The sequence below is a fragment of the Wyeomyia smithii genome, chromosome 1, assembly GCF_029784165.1.
Source record: "Wyeomyia smithii strain HCP4-BCI-WySm-NY-G18 chromosome 1, ASM2978416v1, whole genome shotgun sequence".
Taxonomy (NCBI): domain Eukaryota; kingdom Metazoa; phylum Arthropoda; class Insecta; order Diptera; family Culicidae; genus Wyeomyia; species Wyeomyia smithii.
Genome location: NC_073694.1, coordinates 17,000,747 through 17,021,338, shown reverse-complemented (window position 1 = coordinate 17,021,338; position 20,592 = coordinate 17,000,747). Strand labels below are relative to the sequence as shown.

The following is a 20,592-nucleotide window of genomic DNA, read 5'->3' as shown; positions in this document are numbered from 1 at the left end:
AAGATGGGTGTCACCAATGATGACTGTCACGCCTACTTCAACTTAGATTGGTTCAAACGTTGCAATCTACGAAATATACCGTGCTTACGCTACGCTATCATCGCGAAACGTTGTTTATCACATGACATAAACAGTAGGATGCTGATGGAGCTCGATTGTCAGAAATTCGTTTCGGCTAGAGCTCAAAAGTTTCGTCTTGTCGATAAACAATTCTCATTTCAGCCTAACCGTGCAGCAGCCTTTTGCGCAGAACCAAGAATAGTCACAAGATTCCTCTCACATAGACAGACAGCTAGTTTAACCTTCCTCTGTATAGTCAGAAAGTATATAATTTCCCGACAATCCTTCGCCGAAATAAAGTTCTGGTACTAGACACCTTGTTTCCCTGCAAAAAACAACGACGGCCGCATGACAGCGAAATAAAAAGAAAATAGATTAGCGATAATTTTTTCCTTTTTTTGGTAATTATAACTGATAGGGAAAAAACAATAGTTGAAGCGCTACAAAAGGACAAGGAGAAAATCGGGAAAGAAAATTGTTACAGTAGGTTCCAGTAGGAATTAAGTAGAATTTTTCGCGTTGTCGTTATTTTACCATTTTGGCCACGCAAACTTTTTTGCCAAGCACACAGAGTTTCGCGGCTTCTTAGAAATTTGTAGATACAAGTTTAAAAATACAAAAAATATTACAACTCAAGCTTTTCAATGCGTTTGCGGTCCCCCTAGAAGAGCTTCGCGACCTGTTTGCCTTGCCTCGCATGCTTTTGAGGTTTTTTGACCAATGAAAAATAAACCATGAACTTTTCGATATAGAAAAAAAAAATGAATGCTAAATGTCTCATGAATGCAAAAATCGTCAATATCTGGGGTATCTAGAAACTTTTTTAACCGACTTCCTAGGAGTCTTCAAACTGGAAGACACTCCCAGAAAGTCTTTGATCAGTGCATATTGATTTGTTTAATTTTGTTTTTATTTTCTTTTTGTTTTTTTTTATTGTTTTTAATTATTTATTTGATTCTCAATTTTTTCTTAATGTGGATCATTTGGGGAACGTACACTAATAGAACTTTTTTTAAATATCTTTTTTCAACTATTTAAATTTGTTTTTAAATTTTTTTATTACTATTTTTTAAATTTTGTTCTAGTTTTGCTCCAAATTTTTAATTTTTTATTTATTCTTATCCTTTTTTTTCATTTTTATGAATCAACTAGAAATCGTTCAATAAATTCTTAGCGCGAAAATAACTGTATATGAAATCGAGTTCTGTATATAATCGATTCCGAAGAAATGTGGGTTATGTTTTTTTATTTAAATAGGAATAGGTAGAACTCTATTTTTTATTAGTCCCCTTAAAGTCAGAAAACACACTTCTTACAATACAAAATATATATATCTCGTAGTTATTTTTTGTGTAATTGCAGTCAACGGAAAGAAAAATTTGGATCCGTGTTTATTGATTTGTCTACATTTAATCCTAAACGTCACCCAGGTTTTTAATCCCTTGTTGTATTTATTTTCAATTTTTCTTAATTTCTTTTTAGTTTTCTTCAATTTTTTTCGGATAGGTTACAGCGCTTTGTCAGACGGACGTAACATAACATAACGCTGAAGCGACGAACTCAGCGAGCAATTACTATGCGACACTTCACAGGAATGGTTAAGAAGCTATAATCTTTCTAGAGCAGCTATTTTAAGCTTTAGCGCAGCATTTTTTTCACTTTTATCGACCAGTGTGATCGAGTCTGTGTATTTTCGAGTCTATATATAATTGGTTCCGACCTGTAATACCTTCACGTATCGAATTAAATGATAGTCGGTTTGGCGGTTTTTTTATTCACCTCGTGAATCCGTCAATTTGTTCAGGGAGTCAAGAGATTTTATATGGTTCCCAAGTTGTTTCAACATTCGACCGCTACGTGGTGCATGTAGTTTTGAGAATCCTGAACATTACTAGTCTTGTGAATCCACACAGTTAAAAACAGTGAGGGTTTTAGTTGTTCAGGAGAATAAGGGTTTCTGGTTATTACACAGTTTAGTATGGAATTTGCCGGTACGTGGCGCTTGTGTGCATGTGGTTTAGAATTTGAAAGTTGTGAATCCAAAAATTTTAAAAGCTGCGGTCTTGTTCAGTAGGTCATGTGAAAAACTTTACTGAAGACCACAGGTTTTTATCTAGAAGGATTGAATCGTAATTGAGGTAAATCTAGGTCAAAATGTACACTATCACCACATAGTTGTAAAATTCCGTATCTAACTAACTTTCCGCCATTCAGAAGCCCTTCACTTTCTGAACAACCATGAAGACCATAGAGTGTATCACGGGATAAGTTAGGATCAAAATATGACGAATTGCGTTCACACTAACGCCACGTAGCAACAGAATTCTGCACTGAACTGTTCACCAGTCAGAAGCTCTAGACCTTTTGAACAAATTTTGCTGAAAATCGTGACTTTCCAGGTCCTCGGAAACACAAGATATTTACCTACTACAGTTTAGTATCACAACTTTTTTTGGGGATACTGTAGATTTTAGCAAGCTTTGAACCACGCCTATTCGCTTCCAGAAATTTGCAATTGCGTTAGAGCTCATCCTCATTCCGAGTGGACAGCTGAATAGAACCCGATTCATTTAGGCATTAGCCTCGGTAATATTTTTGCCTTTTTTATCTTCCAAAAAACAATAACGGCAACTTTTGAGTTCCATATACGTTCGAGCAGTTACTAGATTTTTATCATTTTTCATCCCCGAAGCGTTTATCAGTTTAAATCTTTGAAGCGTTCCCTTTCCATTCTTACTACATCAATGAGATACTGAAATCTCATCTCAAATGACTCAGTAATGTCGCAAAAATATGCCTGGTACTAAAAGTCCCTGGATTAAAAGTTACACTGTTATCGTGAAACACGTTTTAAAAATTTACAGAATACAAATCGATCCATCCTTGCTCACGGTTATAGACTGTTCCGAAAATTATAAATACATCTTCTTTCTTGAATAAATTTTCTTGAATTTCTTGAATAAATTTTTCGGGTCATTTTATTCTGAAATATAGATAATAAGTGTTTTCTTTCCAGTTTCAATTCAAGCTGGGATTATTTTTCGTAGGATACGCGAGTTCTCTAACCTTTCTCTTAACACTACTCATAAGCTTTTGCACAGTGTGTTCTCCGACCATTTTTACCACTTAAAGCCAATCTTTTTTAAATTTTTCAACATTGTCCGCTGGTTTGACATATTGCCTCAGCTTTGCCTTGGTCAAAGCCCAAAAAGTTTCAATAGGGCGAATTTCAGGGCAGTTTGGAGGATTCATCTCCTTTGGGACACATGTGACATTATTTGTTTTATACCACCCTAATGCATCCTTAGAGTAATGGCAGGAAGCAAGCTCGGGCCAAAAAATTGAAGGATTGTTATGCTGCTTAACCATGGGTAATAACCTTTTCTGCAAACACTCTTTCACGTAAATTTTACCATTCATTGTGTCATTTGTAATGAATGGACGAGATATTTTCCCACATTCACAAATGGCCTGCCAAACCATTACCTTCTTGCCGAATTTTTCGGTGTAAATGGCTTTCACTGGTCCAGGGACATCCTTTCCCTTCGGTGATGTATAAAATTGCGGTCCTGGCAGAGTCTTATAGTCCAGTTTTATGTAGGTTTCGTCATCCATGATAACACACCCCATTTTTTTGGTCAGAAGTTTGTCATAAAGCTTCCGAGCTCTCGGTTTAACAGATTCAGCTTGTTTTGGATTTCGTTTTGGCTGCTTCTGCTTCCGACGGGTCTGCAGACCCATTCTTCCCCTGGCACGTATAACGTTACTCGCCGAGGTTCCAAGATTTCTCGCCACATCTCGTACTGATACTGAAGGATGCCGCTTGTAGTATTCCTTAAACTTTTCGTCCATTGTGAGACCAACAGGCCCGGGTTTTCTACCACGTCTTGGGGCATCAGTAAATGTGCACTCTTCACAATACTTCCGCAATGCGGTTTGAACTGCTCCGACACTTATACTTCTTCTCTGGCTAATTTTCTTATAGAAAGACCACTCACGGTGCCCCATTTGTGCACAATTTGCTTTCTTTGTTCGGGAGAAAGGCACGCATTTTCAAAACTTCGCACTTAATGTTAGAAAAAATGAAAGCATCTGTTTCTTTTGGATGTAAACAACAGGACGCAGCCAACGTTTGGTTGAATACTGCACGTTATTTGAAATGACGGTTGATCGTAAGTGTATTTATAATTATCGGAACGGTCTATATGAGATAGAGTATGAGATTTTTTTTTTGTAAGATTTGGACCACTGCGACCATTATTTTGATCTTTTGTGGTATAGAGTATGAGATAGAGCATATATATTTGTGACACTCTGTACAAATTTTCACGGTAATCGGTTCAGTAGTGTTTGACTCTATAGTAGGGTGCCAATCACCAATATGGGGGAAAAGCAACCAGAAAATTTAGAAAATCCCTGCACAAAATATTTACCTACCCGAAAAAAAAACACCTTGTGCAAAATTTTAGCTCGATCGGACTTGAAACGGAGTGGTGCAAAGCGGTTAAAGTTTGACCTTAAGAAATTCGAAAAATCACCAAAATCATGATTTTTTTTCTTTAGATGATACCGGACTTCGACGTTTCATGCATTTTCAAGCCATCTGGCACAAAAAAAAACGAAAACCAAAATTTTTATGCACCTTACTCCGTTGGGTTAATTTTTAGATTTTTAAAAGCCAAAATTCACTTGCTTTGCGCCACCTCATTTTAGGTCTGACTGAGCTGAAATTTCGCACAGAGTGTTTTTTTTTTGGGAAGGTGAACATTTTGTATAGGGTTTCTCAAAATAACCGTTTTGGTTGGCACCCTACTCTATAAGTAACAGACAGACTGACATTAGCATTTATAGAAATAGATATTGAAGATTTTTTTTATATACTGGTATTTAGGGTTGGTTGACAAACAAGGTTTTCAAAATTTTTCAGGATTCTCTAAAAATAGTTCCACATTATTTCGTCAGTTGTGTTGTTTCCTTTTCTATTACCTGCGCTATGCGTCAATGTTTACCATTCTCGATAAGTAAGTTGTCTTTTATTAATTTAGCAGTTTCAATTTATTGCACTCGACTCTTTATCCGTCCCACTGTAACGGGAATTTCGTTTTATGTACAAACGAGCTGACCGGGCAATATTGCAATATTGGCAATATGTGCGAAATTTCGGAGGTTTCCGAAACTGAACGAAATTTTTCATAATAACTTTTCATAAAATAATTAAAATTTTCTAATTTCAGGTAATTTCTTTCGTTGATTCATATTTAAAAAAGAAGTTTAAAGATATTAAGAGTTCACTTTAGTGAAAAATGTTTAAGGAAAATCTGGAAATTACGAAAATTATAGTAACTCTAGATTTTTTTTTAATTTCGTGAGGACTGAAACTTTGAAACAACTTCGGACCTGAATTAGAGTTTATAACAGCAGAAAATTTGGTTAAAAAATCATAAATTGTTACTATTTTATCAAAGAATGTGCTCTCAGTTTCGATAAATTTCGTTTAATTTCCAGAAACTCGAGATTTCGCGAAATTTCGCACATCCTTAATCCCACTCACTTTTTTTATTTATTCAGTTATATTTTAACATTCTGAATTGATTCTCCATATATTCGAGTATTGATCTTGCAATTTGTTTATAATGCAAATGCAAATGTATGACGAATCGGATATTGGGTAGGTTCAAAATTTAAAGAAATTGACAAAAGGGATGGGTGTTAAACCACCATGAAAATATTTCTTATTTCAAAAAATCTTCACATGCCAAATTTGGTTCCATTTGGTTAAATATTTCTTGAGTTATGAATAAATTGGTGTTTCATTTGTATGGGAGCCCTCCCTCCCAGTAGAGTAAGGGGTGTCAAAAATATTTATTGCTCCCAAAACACTCCACATGTCAAATTTGGTTCCATTTTCTTGATTAGTTCACGAGCTGTGCAGAAATTTGTGGTTCATTTTTATTAGAGCTCTCCCTCATAGAAGAAAAGAGGGTGTCGAACCACCATGGAAATATTCTTACTTCCGAAAACCTCCACATGTCAAATTTAATTCCATTCTCTTGATTAGTTTTCAAGTTGTACAGAAATTTGTTTTTGATTTGTATGGGAGCCCTCATTTCCAGAAGAGGGAGTGGTCCCAAACTATCCTAATCACCTTTCGGGTCCCCTAAAATCCCTACATACAAATTCTCACACCGGCCGGTTCAGTAGTGTCCAAGTCAGACAGACAGATCTGCATTTTTATATGTTTAGATATACATATAATAAAATACTATCAGAGTTAAATTTTCAATGTGAGTTTTAGGATTCATGATGCTGAGTTTTAGCTTAATTTCCCATCACCATCCAAGCCTAAAACTAATATCGAAAACCGGATGTCGATTTTGTACACGACAGAACACCAGAAAAAAATGCGCTTATCTATACCATTCGCTTTTGCCTCTCCGTTTTCCATCAATCGGTCAAAACGGTATCAAACAAAAAAAAAAACAGATAAACTCACACAAATACTCAGTACGCACATGCACAGCGGCGACGACAGTGTGGAACAATCGAAATGAATCAACTTTTTTTTAAAAACTCCATTCTCAATTTTATCTAATATGAAAACAAATCAAACAGGACGGGAAAAATGTAACCAACCGCTCAGCTAATAAAAGTGGACTTGGCAACAGGCGTAGGACTTGCGATCCAGCCTACTACTGTCCGCGCGCAATAGTTTCCGTTTCGGCGGGCAAACAGAAGCAGCTTGTTTTTTGCTCGGGTGCCCTTCATCGGTCGTGTGGCGGGCAAAAAACAGTGGAATAGTTACACCTAATGGCAGTTTTGTGGAGTTCCCGTTCCGACGTAGCTTTGATTATGAATATAATTTTGATTATCTTTTTTTTTTTAAGAAAGAAGAAATCATCTTTTGCGTCAATTCGTAACGCACAGGCTTAGTTCTTGCAACAAATTTGAAGCGACTAGCGTGAACCGAAATGAAAAATAATAAAATACTTCACTCTCCCATCCATCCAACCAAAAGCTCCAGTCAGCAAACGAAACCGAAAAAAAAAAAACGAGAACCATTACTCGTTTTAATTTGGTTCCATGAAATTCGTGGTCCGCTTTTTTTCACCTCTTGTTATTACCGTGCGGCGCATCAGTGTTTGATTTTTTTCACGATTACACTTTTTTTTTGGTTCGCTATTCTGGTCGTTACAGACCACTACCACAGTCAGCCGCTATCATTGCTGCCGCTGGAGACGGATGGATTGGTTTGAAAAACGAAAAAAAAAAATGTGAGGAAAAAAGACCTGCAAGAAGGCGTCATCAATAGCCCACAAAATTTAAATTAAAACCGACGGACGTTACGTGTGTCCCGTATGGGCACACCGCGTGCACGAGGGGACAGGTTGTACTTGGGGTGGAGAAAGGAAAGAGAAGATAAAAAAAATCATCAGAATAAAAGAAGCACCCTAGACAGTAGCACGTATTTAAAAATAGACAGGAGAAGGTAAAATCCGGAACCGTTTTTAATGGCCATAGCCATGTTGGGCGAAAAATTTGAATGATTAGATTGGTGAGCCCAAGAAGTACAAGTCATCGATTTTTACTTAATTATAATACCTAAATTTCGATGGCACGTGTGATGAAAAAAGAATTGTTTTCACCGATGTTGTTTACGCCCTTCTAAAAGCATGTATTCTAGGGAACAATCCTAGTGAGTCTGGAATCTTCGGTGTTGTATTTCCAAATTTTAAAACCCGTCAAAATTTCGTTATAGACAATGAATTATCGCTCGAAATTACTTTTTAGTTACGTCGCAATCCGGGGTCTAAAAACACAATCTAAAGAAAGCGACCAAAAAACCCCTTGAAACGACGACGAAACCCATTTGAAAAATAGGTTGAAAGTGTCTATCCATTATTTTTTGTGTTTTATTTTACGTAACCAGACACAGGCGTAAAAAGTTGCTGTACACCGTAACAACCAAACCGACATTCGTCATATATATCCAGTTTACTTACGTACGTACAAACGTACGTACGTACCGAGTTTGTTGCTCATCAACAACCAAAAAAAAGAGCCAAGTAATAAAAAATGAATCCATCAAAATGTGAGTAACTTCAGTCACAAAAACTACCGAGACTGAAGAAAAAAAAACCTGAAGGTTGGACAGTAATGAAATACAGGCGCGAGGCGAAGGGGTCTCTGCAGTGCGCGATTATGTTTCTGGGTAAACTCCCGCCAAGTCGAGCTTCGAAAAGTTTGACGTTTTTTCTTCGTTTTAATTCAAATTATTAAGCTACAATCTATTCGAGTCACGGTGATGATTGTTACACGCGTAGAGAAACCCGACTGCTTGGATCTGTTTTTGACGCTGTTCGAGGGGGATGACGACAAACCCAAAAAACCTTCCGCCTCAATTTCGAAAATAAAAAGTTAAAAATGAGACCGAGCTCCAGGGCTTCGAAGCTTCGGAACACTGTACATAAGCGCGTATCGTAAAACATTAATCATCCGTTCTTTTTTTATTCTTGAAAAATGTTTTCCACCCCGAAACGACAACCGACTGAGCCCCAGAAGTGTGCGCCAAGCTTCCACCGTCCGTAGCTCAGCCGAGTTTTGGGAACCTCTGAAAAACGCGAGGAAAAGCGAAACGGAAAAGCTGCTCGCCCAACCCCCTTCCCTCCTTCTTCATCAACCCACCGACGATGGGAGGTAAATAAATAAATGTGTTTTCGTGACCCCGACGACGGATACGAGAAAAAGGAAGCGAAACCCAAAATAAACGGAAAAAAAAAACACAGAAATCCAAGAATCTCTCCAGAGAGCGACGACGACTACGACGATAAGGGTAGCAAAAGTTGGAAGGAATTTTCCGCTTCGGAAAGGCTCGTTCGCAAGCAACGGACCGTTGCTTGTGGATGAACTTTTTCTGATGGGGGGATAGGATGGGGATATCTTTCATAATCAGCCAGTTCTGCTTGTTTGGGTCCCGTATGTGGACTGCGTATGTGTGCCAACTTTCTGTGTATGTATGTATGTACGAATTTGAAATATATATATATTTTTTTGTAAGTTGATTTCCCTTTTGCTACGATCCAAGTTATCGTGGGAGTGTGCTGAGCTCGGGTCGAGGGAAAATCCAATTCTTTTTACTTCTTATAGATGGGAATTGCTAAAATGAAATTTTCTGGCAAAAAAGTTAACGATATCATGAACATTTTTTTTTTTTGTGTGTGCTTCAGCCATAAACCCAGGTGGGGAAAGAGACGCGGTACGAGGAGTAGACAGTAACGCGAGGCGAGAGTGACTGGAAGGAAGGTTTGAAAATGCGATGGCCATAAAAAAGGGAGAGTGTCCAGTAAAGTCAGGATAAATTACTTGTTTTCACACTGCTGCCGAGGAGCGGGGCGAGGAGAGCGGACAAAAAATCGATAGTATTATCAAGAAAGTCAGATATAGCTTATGTGTGCTAGCTTTTTTAGCCCCTGATGAAATGTAGCTTTGAATAAGAAAAAAAATGTTTCTTAAGTAGAGCATCGTAACGAAATGCAAATAGTACGAGGGTGGTATCCAAGACACGACCGCATGTTTGACGTAGGACTACGATAGTTTTATATTTCATTTAAAGAATTCAGACTTTGTTCGATTTGACCTCTTCAATCCTAAAACTAGTTCATTGGTGGCCACATATTGTTAAGGTCATATGCCACCAGAAAGTCATAGAAAGAAAAGCGTTTATTTTTAAAAATAATTTAGATTATTTATTTGCAGATATCTATTTAAGAAGAAAAAAATACTGTTTTTAACATTGATGAATACCTTTCATCCTAATGCAGTTAAATTTCTTTAACACGCGAAAAGGCAATTTTTTATATAGGTCCTAATTAAGAACGATTCAGTAAAAAGCAAACTTCCTTTCATCTTCAATTGCGCTTGTGAAAGAGCTATCTCACCGATTTCAAAGCAGTATCATTGTCAGTTTCTTACAACTGCTTAGCAAAGAAGTCACTTAAAAAAAACCCTGTATTTACAAGTTCGTTGGAAAAGTGACGATAAAGAGTTGCAGTTTTTAGTGGAAAATCTATATTCACAAAAATTTTGAAATTGACATTGGAATTTATGAGGATGTAACATGTAACAGTCATTTTTTTTTTTTCATTTTAGGCCAATTGAAACATTTATTCATTAAGCAGAACCAGAAAAAAATCAATCAATTTTAAGATACCAACGAAAAAACAAACAACAAAATGCTATATTCAAAAGTCAATAAACTATTGTTAATAAACCTAGCTCGGTTTGATAAACAACATTAACCTCTCCAACTGATGTTTGCATGGTTGTGTTCATATGTTTAGTATCTTTACACGGTTGTGTTTATATGTTGTGTTGTGCGACAGGTTGTGTTTATATGTTTAGTAATATTTTCCTGCAGATGCTGATGTAATATTTTTGTAATTAAAATATATGAATATGAATGTTTAAAACCTAACGTCAAGATGCATATAATTTGGGTTTTCTCTATACCACAACCGCGTAATGCAACTAGGATTGTCATATTGAATTAAATTTATTTAACTGGAAAAATATAACCATCAGTACAGCTTAAACGAGCTATCTGAAATATCTGTTGAAAATCTTTACGAAGCATATTGGTTTTCTATTGTCTTTAAAATAGCCTATAATTGATCATTTAAATAAATCTGAGAAAAACAGAGTGTAGAATTCGAAAAGACAACAACCCAATGCAACTTCTAATTTTAGGAATTTGAAAAAAGTTTTTATCACTAAACATGGATATGAAAATCACTACGGTTGCAGTTCAAATGCCATCTACTCGTCACAACAACCAAAAGGAAACGAGCAACGGGGTAGCAAACTTCTGATTAGTAGAATGTTAACACAACTTTTGTTGAAGAGATATTTTAATTATTATATAACAATCTTTCGCAATATTCTACCTGTCGATTAAGACATCGGCGTTTGAAATCTGTTCAGGGATAGTAATACAATAAGCACTTTAAAACGATGAAAAAACATCTGTTGCAGCTATATAAAGCGAGCTCGTGATTGGTTGGAAGCTTCGAAACTGAACTAGAAGAAGTGGATTTCAACTGAACTTTTTACTAATTTACTGTTCATCGTACAATGTACAACGAACAATGATATGCCAATTATTGTATCACATGCTTTGGCAACCGTCGTCGTTCGATCAAAGCATTGGTGGTCAAAATCTGTTCAGTTGTAATCACATATTGGATGCAACATCCAACATCGTGATATACTGTTGCGTACAAAATTATTTTATCCCCGGTCGCATAGTGTAGTATGCGAACACGCACCACAGTACGTCGACAGCAGCTACATTGTTTCCACTTGGCTTGACTGCACACAAATGGCAATCGAGTGCTACTGCACTGACGACGAGCGACCGTCTTCTCATACATAGCCAGGGCAGTACAGTTGCCTGTGTCAGCATGTTTTCTTTCAAGACATCAGTTTTAAAAACATTCTCACAACAGATCGTTTAATTGTCTGATAAAGGAGGTTGTTACTTTGTAACTTTCCGAAAAAGCTTTACTTTCAAGACATCAAAGTAGTCTAGGTTCATAGAAGCAAATGTTAGTTGACCTATTGGGACGGGGAGATTCTGTCAATTTTTTTTGCCACTGAATAGAGGTTGTCATAGCAGGCAGTTGGTGTCCACTCATGAAGTCTGTGCCAGGAGTGCTCGCATGTGATTGGTACATTGTTCGTAAAAATACGACCTTGAAACTTTTCATCAATTTTAACTGTTTAAAAATTAAGTAACAATGATATATGAAGAATCACAAAATTGTCCATCGTTTTATCAATCCAACGACATATTGATTATTGTGATCCATCATGTGGTTACATCAGTATTACCATTCAAAATCTTTCATTCCGACGTTACATCTTGGTTTTTAGTTTCCTCAGAATATATCTCGATATAGTGCGGTTAGACGTAGTCCTACGTCAAAAAAAAGTTTTTAACTATTCGGAGCTTGAAGTTGGATTAAAAACTTATTATTAAGATATTTGTTTTAAGGATCGTGATTTTAAGCAACTTTTCAGACTATATTTGCTTATTATTTACAGGTAACTTTTGACTATTTTTCGATAACTTTCTTTGACTCATTTTCTTTATAAACAAATAAATAAGTATTGTGTATTTAAAACATTCCCTTGGTGTTACTATTTTCGAATTGTGTTAAAACTGTTTGAGTTTATTACAGTTCGAAACCATTCATAAATTGTTTTCATTCCTGTTTCTATGTAAAAAAGTACTTATAGTTCACTTTTCCTGGTTGAAATCGAAAGATACAGGTCCACATGTAGAAATACAAATGTTTTTTTAACATCCGCATGATAATTCATGATGCATTTTGCCGAAGCAGATGTCAATTTTTATGCAGATGTTCTGCATTTACGGATGCAGATATCCGTAACATCTCTATTACAATTAAAAATCTAAGTAAAAGTCGAAATCAGATGCCAAATCGTTGGTCAAATGTAAATTCCAGTTTAAACTTTAGGGACCTGTGTTTAGTAGTGTAATAGAAGTGCGGAAAACAGCAAACATCCCGGCGATATCACAAAAAAATAATGTTTGTGGTCACAGAGATGAGCCATACAAGACAAAAGGCCATACAGAACTCAATCTGTATTCCCGATTATTGCCGTTGTAATCGCTGAATTAAAAAGAAAATATTTGAAACTGCATGATTTGGGTTATATTACCATTTTTCGTATTTTTTCTGTAAAAATTATATGTAACTCAAAAAATCCTTCGCTGTTGATTTCCCAAAGTTTTATTACTAAATAAAAAGATTTCAAAGTTCTCGGTTTTTCAATCTTACTCCATTTTTTTATTAATTAACTGTCATTCCCCTCGCACATTAATAAGTCACGATTTTTGAATAAGAGCACCTTCAGCTCGTCGTTCTTTATTTTATCTACTGTTCTAATCTATGTTACTTTCGTGCCGATTTTGGTTACTTTTTCCAAGACGCTTTTCATTTAATCTATGAGAGCATTTTTTTTTAAACTGAATATTGTTAGTTTCGTTCCTCAGTAGATTTTGTTGCAATATATTTGAATATGCATACTGATAGATGCATTGCAACCATTTTTTTACACTTTACGTAACATTATATACGAAGTAAATTTTTTTGTAAATATGTAAGATAGAAAACTGTTACACTCACCGATCAATTACATGGAGCTGCAAATACGTCCGGTAAAAAGATCTTCACTTATGTCATGAGAGATTTAGAAAACTGTAAAAAAAACACATAAAACATCTATTAAAAATGTACCTAGAGGAAAAGTTAGCTATCAACGTTCGATCAGGTTCAAAACAGAAACGAAACGAACCACCAAAGGGTAAAGAAGAAAAAAAAATATCACAGGTCACAGACACAATCAATTCACTTCACTTCCAATCAACCGGCACGCAGCAAGGCAGGCACAGTAAATAGTGAAAGAGGGAAAAAAACTTTCAGCACAAAACGAAGGAATGAAGAGATAAATTATTTTCTTTTTTAAATATTTCGAATTTTCTAGCAGCAACTGCTGCTCTGCCAAACGACACGAAGCATAAAACCAAAAAAAAAACGACGACGACGAAAACACAAGGCGGAAAACTAGTGGAATGGTAATAAAGGAGTGCCATTCTCCCCGGTCGCCATAGAGTGCGCGGCAACGGCAGCGGCGTGACGAAGCGGGAAAAAGCTCGTTCAAAGATAATTGAACTTATTTTCTTTCGTTTTTCGCTGTCCGCGCGGGTTTCCGTTGGGTCCCTCGTCATCCCAATGCTCACTAGAATGGGGAACAGAGGGAACTTACATACCCACTCACACACATGCACAACGAAAATAGCTTTCCAGCAGAAAACCAACAATTCAGAGAAAAAAGTTTCAAAATATATGCCTTCTTCTAGGGGACACTTACATCGGTGAACCCCTCGTGACGTAAAAGCGAACCTTTTTTTCGTTGTTAATGCAAAGTAGAAGCGAAAAAAAAAGTCGTATAAAAATGAAAAATCATCTTTTTCCTAGGAGGTTTTTTTTCTATCTGCTTTTCACTACCTCGCGGACCGTGTGTTCGACCCCCAGCATCTGCAGTCTCTCGGCGTGTTCGCGTTCCACGGTCTCAACGGGTTTTCGTTGTCGTGGCCGTCGCCGTACTCGTCGTCGACAGCGTCGTTTCGATTCGGATTTTTTTTCTTCGTTCGTTCATAGCATATAATATATATTTTTCTGTAATAAAAAAAATCTTTGCCCCCTCTCCGCCGGTCCGCATCCGGCCATCTCCTACGGGCCCACAGTAAACCAACCAAGTTGCCCGCTTGATGACTGTGTTCTTTTTTACTGGTATTTCAATTTTTTTTTTCCTTCCAATTTCTGCTTTTGCATGGCGCGCGCGATTCATAGCAGCCCGGCTGACTGTTCTGTGCGCGCTCTGCACAGGAGAAATCGATTTTGGAACATATTTTTTTTAGTTTTCAATGATGATAAGCATTAGGTTGCTTTGAGTTTCGTTGCCTGTGGATAGTCCCTCGACTACCTAACATGGAGATGGACGACGAAGCAAGCCGTGATTATTTTATAGCTGTAAATTTTCGCTCGCTCCGCACGCAGACTTCTTCGTCCGGGGGAAGGTCGTGAATTGTTTCTTCGCGTCATAAGTTTTGACGTTCCGGAGAGGACAAGAGAAAGAGAATGGATTTTGAGGAGTTTTTAATTGCTGAGGCTGCTAAGGTTGACGAAAGTGTGAACATTATGGATGCAAATGGATTCACGCATTCATATATAGAAGAATTATAATAGAGAATTATAATTAAAAACGTCCATAGCCTGCCAACTTCAGTCTTTCTGAACCAATTATAGAATATAATTTTCAACTACGAATATTTACATTGAATCAAATGTGAAACTGATCTCGGAATAATTTAGAAAAAGTTTAAAGAGAACAAGTTCAGAAAAAAAGATGATCTGAAACTAGGCAAGAAACGATCGAAAAAGGCATCATTCTCAAAATTACGCTTAAAATGACAAAAAATAACGAAAATACTCCAGAAATCAATCCCGAGAAGGCAAAAAAATGTTCCAAAATCGGTCAAGACAAAGAAACTGGTCCAAAAAGCCTCAACTGTATATGAAAAGCCTGAAAGTCTTAGAGAATGACAATAAGTTTTAGTCCTTAGAACTCCGCCGCTTGTGGCGCTGCATTATCTAACTTTTTAGTCTTGTACTTTAGAGGAATATTGTCTTCAGCAAAGTTGTGGATAATTTTGTCACCAAATTTTTTGCCCTAAACACTTTTCTTGCTTTGGAGATATATATTTCATATCATATTTTGATTCAAATTAGGTTTCTTTGAATATCTAAAAAATTATAGCATTCAAAAGAGAACAATGTTCAGCATATATTTGTATGCCATCGAAACACAAAACTTTGTAGAAGACACAAGAAAGATAGCATCTACAGAGATCGAAAAATATAAAAAAATGTCTTTTAAAGTTGCATATCAGGCAATGAAGATACTGGAAGAGACAAACATTTCAATCAATTCCGTAGAGTGATTGTGTTAATATATCCTATGCAAATTTCGTCTTTCGTTGTAGAAGCTATCTTTTTTGTGTCTTCTACAAAGTTGTATGTTTCGATGATATGCAAATGTATGCTTAACATTGTTCCCTTTTTAATTTTGAAGGAATCTAATTTCAAGGACTATTTTAATATGAACCGTAAAATCTCAAAACAAGAAGAGTTTGAAGAAAAGTATGTGCGGCAAATTTTTCTGTGACAACATTATCTACAACTTCTGTGACAACTAATCTACAACTTTGCTAAAGACACCATTAATCAAAAACACACGACTAAGAAGCTGGATAAGGCAGTGCCACTTGCGGCGGAGTTCCGAACACTGTGCTGTTTTCATAATTGAATACAATTGGTTAAAGATAGGAACAATCTGAGACAGGAAATTGACCTCGAACTGACCCAAAAACGGAAGAAGAAGTAAGCTTAAAATATAAACAGAAAATTAATGTAATCTGAATAAAAAATTTCCAAGTAACAAAAAAATCCCAATTTATACTCAAAATTGTAGAAATATTAAGAGGGATAATAAAGCTTAGACAGGATTAAAAATAATTTAATTTCAGAACAACTGGATAGATAATTTAAAACCAGACTTAATAGATAATTTAAAACCAGAAATGATCAAAAAGGTAAACCAGGGGATTAAACAAGCAAGAATAACTTTTAATTGAGCCCGAGAAGGCAAAAAATTTATATTAGAATCAGTGAAAAACCAGAAAATGACCTCAAATAAAGCATTTGCATTTCTGTTGAAAAAATTGGAGGGCTTAAGAATTTTTATTTGGTATTTCGAGATTTCATACGTTTTGGATATCCAGATTTAAAGATTTTAGGAGTAAAAAGATCCTCGATCCTGAAATTTTTGAATTTATTGGGATTTTTGCAGTTAAAACTTTCAGTTCTTCAGAATTTTAGGAGCGTAGGAATTCAGTTGATATATATACACCTCCAAGCTGGTCTCGAGGGACGATGCTGACCTAACAAGCCAGTCGTCGTATGTTCGAGTCCCGGCTCGGGAAAGACTGTTAGTGTCAGTTGGCTGCGAAGTCTGTGTATAAAAAACAGAACACAGTTGATTTCAATAAAAATGTCGGATTGAAGGAACTTGAAATGTTGGCGTCTAAAAATTGTAGGATTCTTTCATATAAGGAATTAAGGTACTTGGGATCTTCCCAGTTTATTAGAACATTGCTATTGTAGGATTTATACACTTTAGAAATTTTGGATTCAGGTTTCAAGAGTTCAAAATTTCGGGAATATTACTTTTCAGTATTAGGGATTTCGGATTCTCATCATTTCCGGGATTTAATATTTCAGGATTTTGAATATCGCCGAACTTGGAAACTTATTTTGCATTTGGGAAATCAGTATTTAAGGATTTTTCAAGTTTCTATGCGTGAGGTTTCACTGATCCTTGGATTTTAGGATCTCAGGATCTTAATGGATTTAAAGATTATAGAATCTTTAGGCACAATTTACACAAATTAGAAAATTACTCCCGGATTGCGAATATTGAAGTAGAATACTTCTCTCAGGAAGTTCGGCTACATAGGGATGTGAAATGAAAATCTAAAACCGAAAAAAGTGAAAAATATGTCCAATTTCAAATGCTAATAAACCGATTAGTATTCGATGGATTTCCTTCGTTCTTGCAGCAATAGATTGGAAAATCTTCTAAGATTCTTCCCAAAATAAGATAATTGTAATTTTATTATTCACACTATTGTGCTATTGAAAATAGTCAAGCCTTGTCAAAACGAAAATTTCGACCCTTGATTGGTCGTTATATGCTTGCTTCCCAAGCACGGTCGACAGAATCATATACCTTGCAATTGAAAACATGCTATTTGGCCTATATAAGAGCCTGTTTCAGCCGGAGCCGCTCATAATAGTTCTGAACAGCGACGACAGCAGTCCTCCCTTAGCAGCAGTGGGTACCATCGATAGCGGAAGCGGCCACAACTGTGGCTTGGCTGTGGATAGGCCAGCGTATAGCGGCCACAACTGTGGCATAGCGTAGCATCAGACAGCGACAACAGCAGTCGTCCTTCCTCAGCAGCAGCACTAGCCCTGTGGTTGGTCACCACGTCTCAGGAGCAGCGCGGTTTTTCTCAGCGTGTGTCGCCAGACAGCCATTATTCCCCCCGTGTTGGGGCAGCATAATGATTGCCATCAGGAAATCCAGTTTCGGAAATCAAAATGCCTTTTTGAAGGCAAATAAACAAGTCATTGAAAGTTAATAATTTTTGTCAACGCAAGCAAGCATTCTGTGTTGCATCCTAGCAATTTAAATTTGTCGCACCCGTTTAATTTACTGAATGTGAAATAGCTTCCACAGTGCATGTTGTCCGTGTATCTTATTTCCCCCAATGTTAGGGCAGCTCAAAGGTTGTAATTAGCAACCGATTTTGAACCACACCATGCTTTTTTCAAGGCAAATAAAAAATAATTGAAGGTTAATAATTTTCTGGCATCAACACAAGCAGACATTCTGTGCGGGATGCAATCAAATTCTGTTGTAGTTGTCTAATTTTTACTTTCACTTTATTTAGTAAACCCCCCACTGTAGGGGCAGCGCAAAGGCTGCGATCAGCATAACCGACATTGAATAATAAATTGCCCTGTTAGTACGCATTCACAAAAGCAGTTAGTCCGACTATGCAGAGCTTATATGAAGTCGATTCAATCAATCAGCGTAAACAGAATTTCGTCGTCTCCCAGCTGCCAAGTTGCAACATGATGCAACACGCAACAGCGAGCAAACGAAATCGCTTGATGTTACAAACCGCAATAAGATACGGGTTAAAACCGTTGCGTGTGTGAGAGCACCATCGGTGTTTATTCGCTGGATACACTATCTACTGTCTACTGAACGCAATAATCTGCTTACATGCGACATGGGGACGGGAACATTTTCTTCAACCAAGCTGCACAACACGACACAAAACATGTTATTTTGTTGCTTCAATGAGAGTGCTATCGGTCCGGCTCGACAAGAAATCATTTTTGTGCATCCGTGCTACGAAACTGAGGAAAAACTTTACAAACTGAAAAAAGAGGTGGAGCTTATCAAATGATCGCTATATCATTCCACCACGTACGTGAAATAATTCATTCCTATTTTCATCCCTATATAAGAGCCTGTTTTAGTCCAAGCCGCTCATAACAGTTCTGAACAGCGACGACAGCAGTCCTCCCTTAGCAGCAGTGGGTACCATCGATAGCGGAAGCGGCCACAACTGTGGCTTGGCTGTGGATAGGCCAGCGTATAGCGGCCACAACTGTGGCATAGCGTAGCATCAGACAGCGACAACAGCAGTCGTCCTTCCTCAGCAGCAGCACTAGCCCTGTGGTTGGTCACCACGTCTCAGGAGCAGCGCGGTTTTTCTCAGCGTGTGTCGCCAGACAGCCATTATTCCCCCCCGTGTTGGGGCAGCATGATGATTGCCATCAGGAAATCCAGTTTCGGAAATCAAAATGCCTTTTTGAAGGCAAATAAACAAGTCATTGAAAGTTAATAATTTTTGTCAACGCAAGCAAGCATTCTGTGTTGCATCCTAGCAGTTTAAATTTGTCGCACCCGTTTAATTTACTGAATGTGAAATAGCTTCCACAGTGCATGTTGTCCGTGTATCTTAATAACCACACCATGCTTTTTTCAAGGCAAATAAAAAATAAATGAAGGTTAATAATTTTCTGGCATCAACACAAGCAGACATTCTGTGCGGGATGCAATCAAATTCTGTTGTAGTTGTCCAATTTTGAAGTAGAATACTTCTCTCAGGAAGTTCGGCTACATAGGGATGTGAAATGAAAATCTAAAACCGAGAAAAGTAAAAAATATGTCCAATTTCAAATGCTAATAAATCGGTTAGTATCCGATGGATTTCCTTCGTTCTTGCAGCAATAGATTGGAAAATCTTCTAAGATTCATCCCAAAATAAGATAATTGTAATTTTATTATTCACACTATTGTACTATTGAAAATAGTCAAGCCTTGTCAAAACGAAAAATTCGACCTCTGATTGGTCGTTATATGATTGCATCTCAAGCACGGTCGACAGGATCATATACCTTGCAATTGAAAACATGCTATTTGGCCTATATAAGAGCCTGTTTCAGCCGGAGCCGCTCATAATAGTTCTAGACAGCGACAACAGCAGTCATCCTTCCTTAGCAGCAGCATTAGCCCTGTGGTTGGTCACCACGTCTCAGGAGCAGCGCGGTTCCTCTCAGCGTGTGTCACCAGACAGCCATTATCCCCCCGTGTTGGGGCAGCATGAAGATTGGCATTGGGAAATCAAATTTTGAACATCAAAATGCTTTTTTCAAGGCAAATAAACAAGTCATTGAAAGTTAATTTTCGACAACGCAAGCAAGATTCTTTGTTGGATCCTAGCAATTTAAATTTGTCGCACCCGTCTAATTTACTGAAAGTTAAATAGCTTCCACAGTGCATGTTGTCCGTGTATCCTAATTCCTCCACTGTTAAGGCAGTTCAAAGGTTGCGATCAGCAAATAAACAAATAATTGAAGGTTAATAATTTTCTGGCATCAACGCAAGCGGACATTCTGTGCGGGGTGCAATCAAATTCTGTTGTTGTTGTCTAATTTCTACTTTATTCAGTAAACTACCCACGGTAGGGGCAACGCAAAGGCTGCGATCAGCATAACCGACATTGAATAATAAACTGCCCTGTTAGAACGCATTCACAAAAGCAGTTAGTTCGACTATGCAGAGCTAATATGAAGTCGATTTAATCAATCAGCATCAACAGAATTTCGTCGTCTCCCAGCTGCCAAGTTGCAACATGATGCAACACGCAACAGCGAGCAAACGAAATCGCTTGATGTTACAAACCGCAATAAGATACGGGTTAAAACCGTTGCGTGTGTGAGAGCACCATCGGTGTTTATTCGCTGG

At 37.2% G+C, this 20,592-nt stretch overlaps 1 protein-coding gene across 1 annotated transcript in view; it reads right to left on the bottom strand.

Moving 5' to 3' along the window:
* The window catches only part of LOC129734027 (uncharacterized), a 66,431-nt gene that overhangs the window by 9,671 nt on the left and 36,168 nt on the right, over positions 1-20,592 (bottom strand). Inside the window, exon 3 of the mRNA XM_055695731.1 lies at positions 13,269-13,340. The gene's annotated coding sequence lies outside the window, so the exon portion shown is untranslated. The remainder of the gene's footprint in view (positions 1-13,268; positions 13,341-20,592) is intronic.